Here is a 9,037-nt window from a genome sequence, read left to right on the forward strand (position 1 = left end):
GTAAGGGAGAATGGGGAGAGAAAAGTGAGAAGGGGAGGATTGGGGGAACTTGGGGAAACAGGATGATTGTTCTTTGGTTTTTCTAAGACATGCTGTTGCTCTGTTAAACTTGTTGTTCTGGAATTTCCTATGTAGAATAGGCTGCCTGTTTGTTAATTGCAGGTCATCATGCCCAGCTAAATTGTATTTAAGGTGTTGATTGCAACTTCCAAGTAGTTTGTATTTCTTTTCCGTATCCAGGCAAGACCAGGGACATGGAAGGTGGTTAGAGAAGAATCCAAATAAAAGCCCATGCTTCCATCCTTGAAAGGTGAGATGAGAAACAGGATGGAGGCAAAGACTTGAATATCCTCTTTTTTGTGTCCATTTAATCCTTGTGTTAAGATCCTTTCTGTTCTGGCTAGCTGCATAGTCAACAGCTCTCCCAAGCAACAGCCTTATCAATACTTGTTCTTTTATTTACAGCAAAAGCTTAATTTGGATGTGGCGGAAAACCACCTCCAATTTGACAGTTTCTTGAATTACTTAACTTAGATCTAACACAGTCTTCCACAATGTTCACACTCAGCTACAACCAGCAAACATTCACTAAGGGAATTTTTTTTTTACTTTGGGGAACAAGTAACTTTTACAAGAACCATAAAACAGATCAGACTTACATCCCTATTCAACTTCTGGCCTTTAAGAAATCCTGTTCCTTATCATACAAAACACGGACACACTGGGTTATTCTCTTATTCTTTCCTTTTCTTTATGTCTTCTCTAAATTTGTAGATATTTAATAATTTGTATGTCCACAAGTTAAGGGCCAAACTTGTTTTCCAAATGATCTTCCAATTGGAGAAGAAAGGGTTGAGTCTTTTCCTCCTACTGGGAGGTCTTTTGTATCTTATTTTGTTGTGTTTGGTTATCTTTTTTTTTTTTTTTGCAGGTCTTGTCTTTTCTGAAGGGAAAGGAAAGGCAAGTAGATCTGGGGTATAGGGGAGTTGGGAAGAAGCTGGGAAGAGCGGAGAGAGGGGAAATAGTGGCCATGATGTATTGTATGAGAGAAAAATCTATTTTCCATAAAAACGAAAAATAGCTGGGTGGTGGTGGCACACACCTTTAATCGAGCCCTTGAGAGGTAGAGGCAGGCAATACAAATTGGCCATCAGATTACTGACTGACCCTCTAGTTTTATGACCTGAAATAATCCAATACTTTTATTAGTGACAATCATGATTATTTGCTACAATGATAGTACGATAGCTATCCCACAAATTTGATATGTTTTCAAATTTTTATTAAATTTATAAAGTCAACAGGAAGTCATTTTTGAGACTATTTTAAACCAAGATTCCTGAGTGTAGTACTTGGGAAACACAAGAAGACTTGAATAGAACATACAGAAAAGTAAAATAAGTAAGATACTTGATTGGCTAGAATTATAAATTGTCCTACTTCGTTGAGCCCAGCAGGAAGATCTTATTCAGAAAAGCCTACTTTAGTTGGCAGCTACTGATGATTTACCTTTGATCTGTGTGAATATGAGGTTTTTCCAAGGAACAACCTGGGTTAAGTATCACTTATGTTTGCAAATCAAAGTAGATTAAAATACTTCATAATGTGTAACTGTTCAAGCTTTCTCTATGTTTTAATTAACTTTAACAACACTGCAAATTTGCTGGCATGGAATTATCTGAACAGTTCCATTGTGGTTTATGGAAAATCACTCATTGTTTTTATGGCCTTATGTCTTTTCCCACTCTGTTTCTACAAGTTTGTCTATGTTGCTCATTTTTTCATCTATAATATTTTCTTCTAAGTAACTATAGTGCAACTTTCCAAAGTAACAAAAAAAAGATGTAGTTTCTAACTGTTACAAGTAGAAAAATAATATTCTCCCACTTTCTAGACTGCCATATCTAGTGGTAGACATTAAGAATAGCTTTGTGATCTATTAGGGAAAAATGTTCATAGGATTAACTATGTATGCAAAAATATTTGATACTTAGTGATAACATGCTTTAAATGTCATTGAACACATGGCTCAGTAGCCAATGTAAGCAGGATTGCACAGCATCATGGGCACTCAGTATAGTACACTTGGATCAGGTAGAAATCTAAGCACTGTGACCTGCGAACCTTGTGATGGTAAAACATGATGCAATTTTTCTGTGCTTACTCCTTATTTGAAAACAATAGCAAAAATGAATAAAAATAAAAGTACATGTTTTCTTGGCCAGTAGTAAGATGTAATAGAAAAGAAATATGTGAGGTGCTTAGAGTAATTAAACAAAGTAAGGGGGAATATTCAATAAAGTTTATTATCATAGCTTGCATATCCTGCTACTTTATATTAGAACTTTTGTCTTATTTGTACAGAGAAAAGTTACTATTTTTTTTACTTATGTCATGTTACTTTATCATATCCACAGTGAGAGACAGTGAGAGCCACTGCTAATAGTCTTTAAATGAACATGCAAACATCTACTAGTTAATATATCTAAAAGTAGAGAAACTGACTCAAAAATCAGAAAACCTAAAGCATGCAAACAACTTTCTTACCACAGGTGCATGAAAACAAATACCTTTGCAGACTATACCAAATAGTTTAATATGTGTTAGAAAGTCCTACAATGAACAAAATGTTCTTCATCATTATGTTAGAGACAAAAAAATAAAGAAAAGCTAGGGTAATGACTTGTGGTTTATCAATCAGAAAAATAATAGATGGCAAAAGCATTAAATTTCTGTATTTTCCTCTCTTCTTTTTAAGAAAACAGTCCCCAAATGAAATATCTGACAAGATAGAAGCAAATATACATGAAGATATCATGTTTAACTTCCTTAGTTCTTTTTATATTTGCATTTAATGTCATGATTATTGTTATAGAACTATCCTCATGTTAGCAATTCCTAACACCAGATAAAAGAAGTTGAAAAGGTTTGATGAGGACTAATCATATTCTGTGTGTCCTTTTCCAAACTAACATTCCTCACTTATTTCCAAAATGTCAAAATGCAGTATAAAAGAAAAAAAATGGAACATGGCAAAGGATGAGTTATGGTAAAGGGTGAGTGTTTGAATTAAATAGACACAATAAATAATATAAATAATATTGGTTATGACTACAACAGATGAATAGCAACAGACAAGCCCTAATAATGGCTATAAGAGGAACCTCGACTTCCTAAAGCACGGTATGGGAGGCAGGATGAATGTGCCATCCTCGGAGTCTTATGAAATATTACACTGAATGATAGGTGATAAAAGCTTGAGAAGGAGAAATAGAGAAACAAAAAGTGACCATGAATTCACTAAACAAGTCCTTAAGGGCCAGCCTCATTTCCTTCCTCAATAGGAATACAGTCAAGATATCTAGTGAATATTTCACACACAAACTGCAGAAAGCTGCTTGAAAAGCAGTTTTTTAGATCTTTCTTGTCAAGATGAAAAGCTAAATGTGTTTTCTCAGATAGAGATGAGGTCAAATAAGCAAACAAATGTTCACTAATCCATGGCGCTAGACGAAGAGAGCTGTCGAGTTCTCTTCCTTTATGTCACCTGGCTCCTGTATTCGGAACATAGATAACACATACTTGTGATATGTGGGACTATCAAAGCTGAAAAGCTGAATGCAGGGAAACAGCTTGCTTGCAAAGTAATAGTCAAGAGTTCTCGCAGCTGGGAGAGAAGACCGAATTAATTTTTAAAAAAGAAGGGATTTTTCTGGTCACAACAGAGATAACATGGGGGGAGAAATAGCGGTAGTTGCTAAAGTTTTGAAATGGCTGAGAGATAAACAAGTACTACTACATGATTGTCTAAATATGTCTGCAGGCTCTCGACTTAAAGGCAATAGTTTAGTGTGCGGATCATGAAAAGGTAGAGCTCCATTTAACTGGAAGTCAGCAAATCATGCAGACATTTCTTCCGCCCAGAGCAAGGCACTTCAGTTTCAGAAGACTTGGATAAATGAAATAATACTTACTTAAGGGAAAAAAAAAAAAAAACAGACCAAAGGTAGCACCAAATCATTTGTGAATATTGTTTAAATAAATTAGACTTACTTTTTATTTTTTTATATTTAACATTTTATTCTCTCTCTTGTAGCTTCCTATATGTGTTAGTCATTATTTAGTTACGTATTCCCCCACTCTCCCCTCTCATTTCCCTCTCCTTTCTCCACTGAAAGCTTTTTTTTTCCCAAGAGTCCCCCTTCCAACTTCCATGTTACTAAAACAATGCTGTGTCTTGCCCACTGAAATGAATTGTGATTGCTTACATCAGCATGGTGAGACACTGTTTACTTGAATAGGGGATATTCTTCATTGTGCATAGTACTGATAAAAAATGACTTCCCTGTGTAAAAAATCATGTTCCATAGTTTCTCAGCATTGAGTGAGATCTCATATACCCATCCATATCCATAATGAAATGTTGGCAAGTCCTGTAACTCACAGTGAAAAACAGTTTCAATGCAGTTCCAATAAAACTGTCTTAAAATGTGCATGGGACTACAAAAGAGTCCAAAGAGCTAAGGCAATTGTGATCAAGAAGAATGAAGTTAGAAGCATTGCACTCTCTTCTTCCAGATTGTACTACAAAGATACTGCATGAGTTATATTTTGCTGTGTGATAAAATACTAACAAGTAGCTATTTGATGAATGGAGGGTTTGCTCTGGCTTTCAGTTTTGGGAGATGCTTTATATCAAGGCGGGAAAGGTGTAGAAACAGGAGCCACACCTCTCTCTCTCTCTCTCTCTCTCTCTCTCTCTCTCTCTCTCTCTCTCTCTCTCTCTTCCTGTTGTCTGTTGACTCAGATGTAGAAATCTCAGCTACTTCTCCAGCACCTTGCCTGCCTGCATGCCACCATGCACCTAGCCACTATGAACATGGGCTAAACCTCTGAAACTAAAGAAAGCCTCTGTTAAATGCTTTCCTGTGGTTATGGTGTCTCTTCCCAACAAAAGAGCATTAAGACAAGATCCTTGCACAGCTATTATAGAAAAAAAGGCAATTCCTCAAAAATAGGGAGGGGGCAAGAAACTGTACATGAGCAAACAGCTCTCTTCTAGATATAGAGCCAAAAGAAAGATCTCCTGAGAAATTTTTATATTCCCATGTTTATTACAGAATAATCTTTATTACCTGTAATACAAAAAAAATCTTTGGTGTATACCAGTATTTGACTACATAAAGAATATGTGATACATATAATGAAATATTATTAAATCTTGTAAAGGATGTAAAAACCTCCCAGAGGTGGCATATAAATAAACCTGGAGGACATTATGCTATATGAAATAATCATACTTAAATTTCAAACTAAATTATATACAAATTTCATATTGAAAGGCTAGAAGATTCTATAAGTTTTCAATACTGGGGGTGAAGAGATGCTGAAAAAGGCATAAGGTCTCAGGTTGAATAAATTGGAACTCTATTAGACATTGTGGTGACTATAGGTAGTGACAATATTTTATGTTCATGACATTTGCTATGAGGAAGACCTGAAACATTCTTAGAATGAAACAGAAAGTGGCAATTGCAGGCAGACAGATGTGCTAAGTAGCGTGATTGTGGTAATATTTCCCAGTGAGCATCAGAACATCATGAAGAACACCTTACAGTCAGACATTTTTTATTTGTCAGTTGAACTTTATAAAATCTCTACAATAAATTGAACTATATATTTAAATGAGAGAACACTTAAAAATTTAAAAACCATAATGAAAACCTGAATTCTAAAAGATGAATTTACTCCATATTTTGTCACATTCTGTTACGTGTTTTACCTGTTTTAATTTGTGAATTGAACTCTGTGGTGCTTTAAAGAAAATGGCCCCCAAAGGGAGTGGCACTATTAGGAGGTGTAGTTCTGCTGCAGTATGAGCCAAAATGTAAGACTCTCAGATCCTATTCCAGTACAGTATTTGTCTGTCACAGTCTTGCACTATGATGATAATGGAGCCAACCTCTGAAAATGTAAGCCATTCCAATGAAATATTTTTCCTTTATAAGAGTGGCTGTGGTGATGGTGTCTCTTCACAGCAACAGAAACCCTAAGATACACACGTACCCACACACATACAGTGTTTTACTTACCTCTGTCATTAAAAAATATACCAAATAGAGCTTTTCCTTTCCAAACATTTTTATAATGAATTATAATGATGACTACAATGTACTAGATATATGTGTGATTGTTCTTGGATTAATAATACTTTTACTTTGTTATTCACAGCACATTTATTAATAAAAAATTAAATAGAATATATCTATGTGGAAGCATTTATTTTCCTGAGTGAACAGGCTTTAAATTACTGTGTGTATCACTCCTAACATTGAGAAGCATTGACCTTGAGCTCTAATAATGACATTTTTATATATTTAGAATCAAATTATCTGAATTTACAAATTTAGTGCTTTAATCAATGAAATTGGGACTTTTCCCCAATAAATTTATGACTGTAAATGACTGAGATATTTTAAAGGTACATTGTAAATATATGTAGAATACCGTTGATTACTATTTATAACTATATTTAATGGTGGTACTGAATTAATGATCAATGAAGGTCTAGAATAACTATTTATTTGGAGTCAAAGTTGCACTGAGGGAGAATAGTTTTATCTTTCAAATGTGAAATTTAATGCTTCAGAACCTGCAACCTTGTTTGATTTTAAAGACGAAATTAGTTTCCAGAAATCTATCTATCCTCAAAGTCTTGCTCATGAGTTTATTATCTGCTCTTTTTACTTCTTACTCAACAAAATAATTACATAAACTCTAAGCAATATCTGATTTACAGTATAATTGTAAAGCAATCCTAATTGTGAAATTAAATTGGACTGCACAAGAGAGCTATTTAAAAAGGCAATTACAACAGTTCTCAGGTCCTGTCAGCTGTAGGTCCTGTTTACGACAGGAAATTCAGCCTCATCCTCCCTCCAATCTCATGTGTTCTATGTTGCTAAGTAGCCTCAGGTCATCAACCTGTCCTGAGCATTACTGTGTTAACCAAATCATCAGACAAGGCAGCACAAATGATCAATTTTAATTTGAAAGACACAATATCAGGGCCTGTCTTGGAACACTAGGATACTCTCTGGCTTAGATGTGTCCTGAGAGCTTTCTAATGGTGTATGAACTCACAGTGCATACCTAAAAGGGAGCAATTCTGATGATCAAAAGCTTCCTTGTTGTTCCCCTAAATTAAAGACCTTATATGAGATGTTTCAGGAAGCCGTATCCCATAAATATAAAAAAATGAATGACTGTGCACTGTGAGACAAAAGAAACCAAGAACATCTTAAAAGCATTTCACAGACACATTTTCTTCTGCTTGCAAATTACAGTCCTGTTTTAGCAGATCTATCAATTGAAGGTTTTCAAGATTTGACCAGGCAGGATGTTTTCTTCCTGTGTGTACTGAGTGTTCTAAAAGGAAAGAATGAATTGCAACTCCACTGCTAACTAAACCTCTAGTATCCTGGGCAAAGCTTTGAATTGACATTACTTCAACAAGCATTTATAAAGCACTAATGGACATATACATTGTTCTAAGTGATTGCTATACCAGAAATTATTATAGATGATTATGACACTGCTATAAATAAAATGAAAAAGAAAGTAATTGAATAATATTGATGTTTTTCTAGACTAAGTCAGCTGAGTTTGGAAAAGGCGCCTTAAATATGGACAGCACCATTCTATGAACTGGAGAACCAGACTGAATATGAAAAAAAAAAGAAATTCCATGGATAGAAAAGTTAAATTCACTAGGGATGAACCTAATGCTGATGCTTTGCTACATGAATGTAATATCAAATCTTCCCACTTAGCAAAAACCTATGTTCATGTCTATAGGTTAGTGTTGATGGATAGATAAATTTCATCTTCCAGTGAATGTTGATCAATTTATTGACCAGTAACTTGTTCTTAGTAGCAGTAAGTACTTAGAACAAGCAACTTAAGAACTCTTCCTGAATTGGGCCATGTATACTTTCCATCTAAGTCTCAGGAGCGATCACAGCAAATAGTATTAAAAAAAAAATTATAACAGGCCGGGCGGTGGTGGCACACGCCTTTAATCCCAGCACTTGGAAGGCAGAGGCAGGCAGATCTCTGTGAGTTCGAGACCAGCCTGGTCTACAAGAGCTAGTTCCAGGACAGGCTACAAAACCACAGAGAAACCCTGTCTCGAAAAAAAAAAAAATTATAGCAGCCATGGGTGTGTGGGCAGAGTGCTGTGAAATGCTTGCTATTTTCTGAAAATGTCATAGCCACTGCATTCATGAACTCCAGAAACGGTGGTTACAAGACCTGTATATAAAAGACCTGAACAAGATGAGGCCCATCCATATTCCATCGTATTAGGTGGGGGTTGTATGGACCCCATGCTCTGCTATGAAAGGATACTGACTATCATGGCAGGATGTTTATCCTCCCCTGCTTTACAACTATGGACACAATGTGACCAGACACTTCACATTTTTGCCATCTTACCATCCCTGACCTGACAGTCTATATTCCTTCCATAATGGAAGCCAAAAGGAAACACATATCCCTTTCATAAGTAGTTTTTGGTTGGGTGTTTCATCTATCGACTAAAGAAGTAGTTAATATTTGGTTAATTTTGTATGGGTAAAGATAGAATCTTTGCCACATCAAATCTGGAACTTACTTTACCATATTTCTTTCTCATTAACTGAACATTTGAGAATGAGCAAGCAAGGACCCTGCTCGCAAGATAACCTTGGTGGGAAGCAGGCCCCCAAGGGGTGAAAATGCTGTAGAATGAAAGCCAAGTTTTCAGTCTGGACTGACATTTCTAATGCTTCTACACCCGGACACCATCTTGTGTGAAGCCACCATTCTACCATTACTGTGAATTACTCTTGCTTTCTTTCCCAGCGTCAGCTCTGAAGGATGCAAATGGTTCTTTGAATGGCCCTTTGAAGTCTCTGGAAAATTTCCTTTCTCTCCAGCATAAAGAGGATTTTTTAATTTGTTTATTTATTTATTAAAGATTTCTGACTCTTCCCCG

This window comes from Alexandromys fortis, unplaced genomic scaffold, assembly GCF_014885135.2.
Source record: "Alexandromys fortis isolate MF-2015 unplaced genomic scaffold, M_Fortis_MF-2015_v1.1 scaffold_92, whole genome shotgun sequence".
Classification (NCBI taxonomy): domain Eukaryota; kingdom Metazoa; phylum Chordata; class Mammalia; order Rodentia; family Cricetidae; genus Alexandromys; species Alexandromys fortis.